Consider the following 6,464-nt stretch of genomic DNA (forward strand, 5'->3'; position numbering starts at 1 on the left):
CTCTTCTTCACTAATATAAATTATATTCATCTCCTATATTCAGATAACTGTATAATCTTCTTCTTTTGACAACTCCTTAGTAACTACACATATACACACACAAATGCACAACTTAATTTGTTATTTAACTGTGTCAATGATGCTTTTTTCTATTCTTTTATATTTAACCTTTTGCACTCGGATGTCGAGTGTGACTCGACATGGTTAGCATCGGTAGCAGCTCTTTTTATACTCTTTGAATGTATAAATAATTTGAAATATAAAAAAATCCAAATAAATAATTTTGTATGAAAAGAAACTCCAGTTTTTTATTCTACTGCCACGCTTTGTAAAATCTGGGGTATTTTCAAAATTAAATCCCGAGTAGAATAATGGAATTGAGAAAAAAGCAAGCGAGTGCAAAGGGTTAACTCTATCATCAAGGTGTGTTGTAGTTTATAATTTTTATCATACATATAGGCCTTACTAAATACCATGGAATTGAATTACATCTCACCTAATTTCTTTGTTTCAAATAATTTCATTTTATTTTAATCTATAATAAAAGGAGAATATGATTCTACAAATGGAATCCTTTTATCTATGCAAGAGCTGATATTTAATTCTTTTTTAATGTTTTTTTATTAAAGTATTACATATGTTTCCTTATCCCCCCATTTTCCTCCCACCCCCCACTCATGCCCTGACCCCCCTGTTGTCTGTGTCCATTGGTTAAGTTTATATGCATGCATATAGGTCCTTTGGTTGATCTCTCCCTCTTACCCCCATCCTCCCCTACCTTCCCTCTGAGGTTTGACAGTCTGATCCATGCTTCTCTGTCTCTGGCTAAGTTTTTGTTCATCAGATTATGTTGTTCATTATATTCCATAAATGAGTGAGATCATGTGATATTTATCTTTCTCTGACTGGCTTATTTTGCTTAGCATAATGCTCTCCAGTTCCATCCATGCTGTTGCAAATGGTAAGAATTACTTCTTTTTTATTGCAGCATAGTATTCCATTGTGTAGATGTACCACAATGTTGTTTTTTTATTGTTTAAAGTTTTACATATTTCTCCGTTTTCCCCAATTGACCCCCTCCTGCATCCCTTCCCAGCCCCGGCAAGCCCCCAGCGTCTGTGATCTTTGTTTATGCTAATATGCATGCATATAAGTCCTGTGGTTGCTCTCTCACCCCCACTCCCCTACCATTTGTCTCTAGATCAATCTATTCTTGTTGATCACATTATGTTGATCATTGTATCCCAATATAAATGAGATAATGTGATATTTATCTTTCTCCGGCTGGCTTATTTAGCTTAGCATAATGCTCTCCAGTTCCATCCACACTGTTGCAAATGGTAAAAGTTCCTTCTTTTTAATAGTGGTATAGTATTCCATTGTGTAGATGTGCCACAGTACTTTAATCTACTCATCTGCTGATGAGCATTTAGGCTGTTTCCAAATCTTAGCTATGGTGAATTGTGCCACTCTGAATATAGGGGTGCATATATCCTTTCTGATTGGTGTTTCTAGTTTCGTGTATATATTCCTAGAAGTGGGATCACTGGATCAAATGGGAATTCCATTTTTAGTTTTTTGAGGAAACTCCATACTGTTCTCCACAGTGGCTGCACCAGTCTTCATTCCCACCAGCAGTGCAAAAGGGTTCCCTTTTCTCCGCATTCTTGCCAGCACTTGTCATTAGTTGATTTGTTAATGATAACCAATCTGAAAGGTGTGATATGGAACCTTGTTTTCATTTTGATTTGCATCTCTTGGATGATTAGTGACTTTGAGCATGTTTTCTTATGTCTCTTGGCCTTCCTTATGTCCTCTTTTGAAAAATATCTATTTAGGTCTGTTTCCCATTTTTTGATTGGGTTGTTTATCTTCCTTTTGTTAAGTTGTATGCGTTTTCTGTAAATATTGGAGATTACACCCTTATCAGTGATAACATTGGCAAATATGTTCTCCCATGCAATGGGCTTTCTTGTTGTTTTGTTGGTGGTTTCTTCTGCTGTGCAGAAACTTTTTATTTTGATGTAGTCCAATTTGTTTATTTTCTCTTTAGTTTCCATTGCCCTAGGAGTGGTATCGGTGAAGAAATTGCTTTGGCATATGTCTGAGATTTTGCTGCCTGTGGATCCCTCTAGTATTTTTATGGTTTCCCTTCTTATGTTTAAGTTCTTTATCCTTTTGGAGTTCATTTTTGTGTATGGTATAAGTTGGTGGTCTAGCTTCATTTTTTTGCATGTATCTGTCCAATTTTCCCAACACCATTTATTGAAGAGAGTGTCTTGACTCCATTATATTTTCTTGCCTCCTTTGTCAAATATTGAGTATAGTAGTTTGGGTCAATAGCTGGGTTCCCTATTCTATTACATTGCTCTATATGTCTGTTCTTGTGCCAGTACCACGCAGTTTTAAGAACAGTGGGTTTGTAATACAGCTTGATATCTGGTATTGAGATCACACCTACTTTGTTCTTCTTTCTCAGGATTGCTGCAGCTACTAGGGGTCTTTTTTTATTCCAGATGAATTTTTGGAGAGTTCGTTCTAGGTCTGTGAAATATGCTGTTGGTATTTTAATGGGGAGTGCATTGAATATATAGATTGCTTTGGGTAGTATGGATATTTTAATGATGTTGATTCTACCAATCCATGAACACAGTATGTTCTTCCGTTTATGTCTTCCTCTATCTTTTTTTTCAGTGTCCTGTAGTTTTCCACATACAGTTCTTTTACATCCTTAGTTAAGTTTATTCCTAGGTATGTTAATTTTTTTGGTGTAATGGTAAATGGGATTGCATTTTTAGTCTCTCTTTCTGTAAGTTCACTATTGGTGTATAGAACTGCCATAGATTTCTTGGAATTAATTTTGTATCCTGCTACATTGCCAAATTCATTTATTAAGTCTAATAATTTTTGATGGAGTCTTTGGGGTTTTCTATGTACAGTATCATGTAATCTGCAAATAAGGACAGTTTTACTTCTTCTTTTCCAATTTGGATGCTTTTTATTTCTTCTTCTTGTCTCATCCCAATGGCTAGTATTTCCAGTACTATGTTGAACAGGAGTGGTGAGAGTGGACATCCCTGTCTTGTTCCTGTTCTTAGGGGAAATGGTTTTAGTTCTTACCCATTGAGTATGATGTTGGCTGTGGGTTTGTCATATATGGCTTTTATTATGTTGAGGTATGAGCCTTCTATACCCACCTTGCTGAGAATTTTTATCAAGAAAGGGTGTTGGATTTTCTAAAACACTTTTTCTGCATCAATTGATTTGACTATGTGATGTTTATCTCTCAATTTGTTTGTGTGATTTATCATGTTTATTTATTTGTGGATATTGTACCATCCTTGCATCCCCAGTATAAATCCTACTTGGTCATGGTATATGATCTTTCTGATATAATGCTGGATATGATTTGCTAGAATTTTGTTGAGGATTTTGGTATCTATATTCATGAGGGATATTGGTCTATAATTCTCTTCCATTGTGTTGTTATTACCTTTTGGGGGGATTAGAGTAATGTTGGTTTCATAGAATGTGCTTGGAAGTGTCCCTTCCCCTTTAATTTTTTGGAATAGTCTGAGGAGGATAGGTTTTAGTTGTTCCTTGAATGTTTATTAGAACTCCCCTGTAAAGCTGTCTGACCCTGGGCTTTTGTTTGCTAGAAGCTTTTTGATTACTGCTTCTATTTCTTCCATAGTTATTGGCCTATTGAACTTTTTAGATTCTTCCTGATTGAGTTTTGGAAGCTTGTATTTTTTTAGGAATATGTCCATTTCCTCCAGGTTGTCTAGTTTGTTGGAATAAAGTTGTTCATAGTATTATTTTTAACAATCCTTTGTATTTCTGTGGGGTCTTTCACCTCTTTCATTTCTGATTTTGTTTATTTTTGCTAGAGATTCATCAATCTTATTTATCCTTTCAAATAACCAGCTCTTGGTTTCATTGATATTTTGTATTGTCTTTTTTTGGTCTCTATTTAGCAGGACATTTTTTACATACCATATACACTGAGTGGCCAGATTATTATGATCTCTGAACGCATAATAATGTGGCCACTCAGGATATCAGGATATATATACATATATACATATATACATATATACATATATACATATATACATATATATTAGAGGCCTGGTGCATGAATTTCGTGCATGGGTGGGGTCCGGCCAGCCTGGTCAGGGGGAGGGGACATGGGCGGTTAGCCGACCTGCCTGTAGGTCAAACTCCTGGTCGAGGGGACAGTTTGCATATTACCCTTTTATTATATAGGATATACACTGAGTGGCCAGATTGTTATGCATTCAGTGATCATAATAATCTGGCCACTCAGGGTATCTTGATACATTTGCTGCTCTTGAGTGGCTATTGAAATTGTTTTGGCCATTAACATCAAGAATAATTGCTGTCTCACTAGATATTAGCAGACTCCCAAAGAGAATGTGATTGGAATATATCAGATAAAATTATTTTTCTTACAGTAATCGAAATGGATCTGCAGTCTTTCTATAGTGTCTAATTAATTCAATGTATGAGTATAATGAATTGATTAATTTTACTGGTAATTGCTATACATTTATGAGAAATAAGATGCCTTAAAACAATATCCTCTTCCTGTAGCTATGTCAGTATGTTAAGGCTTTAAAAACATCACACACATTCAGGAGACATAACAATGAAACACAAATCAAAGCAATTAGGTTGCGTATAGCAAAGGTTAATGTGGCCCATCTTTAGGCCCCTTCTTCATTTGTTAGTTAAGAACAGATTGCTTCAACACACCCATGATGTTCTTAAAAGTAACTTGAGATGTTCATATTTTAGCTCTTTCCCTGTACTTTCAAGTGGTTCAGTGTCACTCTTACTATTATTAGAATTTAACTATATTCACCTGAACTATGACATTTTCAAAGATTCACTTTCCTTCCTGCACTAAACACATTAAAGTAAACGTCATATTTCAGTATTTTTTGTTGATATATGGGATTTGATGTCTTGCTTTCTTCTTAATATGCATATTGTTAAAGAATCATTCTCCAGATAATTGGATTTTAGGTCAGAAACATAAACTTAACCTATATAAAGTAATATAATCATCATTCAAGGTAAAGGCTGTATATATGGCATCATAAAGTCTCACATGGAAATTTCACTGCATTCAGCCAGAGGCTTTTACAAATCACCTGTCATTTGAGGGAATTCTCAACTGTGGAAGAATGTGCTTGTTTTTCTTACTGAAGTCCAGGAAACAGAGAAAACAAGTTGCCTGTTTTCCTCCTTCACCAAGTGTATGGTAGCTACACTTACAAAATTCCTTTTATCTGTTTGACATTTCTGTTCAGAGGTCTAACCTTACCAATTAATGTGTCTAGGGAAACAGATTTAATAGTTATTCACTGAGGTTTCCAGATTGATTTATTTCTCAATGAATTTATTCCCCAATTTAGAGTTGCTGAGGTAAATGTTAGAGAAAATATGCCTCTGTGAAGTTTAGTGTTTGATCTGATTTTTAGCTTGTAGTGCTATTTTGGAATTTTGTGTAGACTGCTATGTAGGGAATTTGTTGTTTACTCTGGGAATGCTATTTCAAAAGGGTGGTGTAAGAATAAAATATTAAATTATTTGTAGAATAAAACATAAAATATGTTATATTATACTAAGATTTATATAAATAATATTAATAAATATTATAGAAATCTAATATAATGAAAGAGCTTCAGTCAATTGATTTTCTTTAATATAATTAATAATTCCATCCTTTAAGTATGTTATCTGAAAGATTTGAAAACCATAGATTATGTAACTGAATATGAAAGCATAATTATACTAAGAAAATTCTTAAAAGCAGAGATCTGTGGTTTCTGATTTTAGATGAAAGCCATTTTCACCTTTTCTTTCCTCCCCCCGCCACAATCCTTTGAATTTAATGCAAACATCAAAAGAATGGAAAAAAGTTAATGAAAATATGGAGGACATTTTGAAATAGATGAGTAATCAGTGGACAAGGGCTGTGTTGAATTTTGGGAGGATGGAAAAGTCAGGTGGCCATATTAACAAATGATCCTGAGCAGGGTGAACAAAGGTCAGAGCACCTGCATAAGAAGGTTCCAGTAGAGGAGAAGATTTTTCTTCTCAGTGCAATTCTCCAGAAACAGCAGCTATGTAGAATGAAAGTGAGAAAATAAATAAAATCAAGGATTTTGATTAAAGAAGTTATTTATACTTGCAGAAAGAAGTGTAGTTTGGTCTAGTAATTTATAATAGGGACTGCTAACAGTAAAGGGAATTATTAACTATCTTACCTAATCAAATATTCTTTTAAAAAAATACAAACAGAAAACCAAGAATCATTAAAAACATTGAGGAAACTAAAGAGAGGGACCATAATAATAAAATTACATCTTATTCCAGAAGATACATGTAGTTTTTTAGGGAGAAGAAGAGAACTTAGAAAAATTAGTTTATTC

The sequence above is a fragment of the Eptesicus fuscus genome, chromosome 1, assembly GCF_027574615.1.
Source record: "Eptesicus fuscus isolate TK198812 chromosome 1, DD_ASM_mEF_20220401, whole genome shotgun sequence".
In the NCBI taxonomy this organism is placed as follows: Eukaryota; Metazoa; Chordata; class Mammalia; order Chiroptera; family Vespertilionidae; genus Eptesicus; species Eptesicus fuscus.